Raw genomic sequence first — 419 nt, forward strand, 5'->3', positions numbered from 1 at the left:
CAGCGCGTCCTGCCCGCCCGTCCGTCCCCCGAGCGCTGTCTCGGTGTCCCGAGAGCAGGAGAGGCGTTTGTCGGTCCCTGTCCCGAGTGTGGTCCTTCTGGGGAGGGAGAACCATCCCTGGAGGTGTTCAAAAGACAGGTTGATGTAGTGCTGGGAGGCATGGTTTAGTGATGATGCTCCTTGTTTGTTGTGCGGGTGTCTATTTTTGTCAGTTGGTTGACGGTTGGACAAGATGATCTTTAAGGTCCCTTCCAACCTAGAAGATTCTGTGATTCTGTGATTCTGAGAAGCACCTCCAGGCTGAGTGCCGAGGTCTCTCGGGCGGGAACGGGCGGGTTGCTTCAGGCTCGCCCTGCAGCTGAGGGACCCCCGACTCTTCCCAAACGCGGGAGGGAGGGAGGGGAGGCGGGGGATTTCCG

Source organism: Calidris pugnax, unplaced genomic scaffold, assembly GCF_001431845.1.
Source record: "Calidris pugnax isolate Ruff unplaced genomic scaffold, ASM143184v1 scaffold178, whole genome shotgun sequence".
NCBI classification, from domain to species: Eukaryota; Metazoa; Chordata; class Aves; order Charadriiformes; family Scolopacidae; genus Calidris; species Calidris pugnax.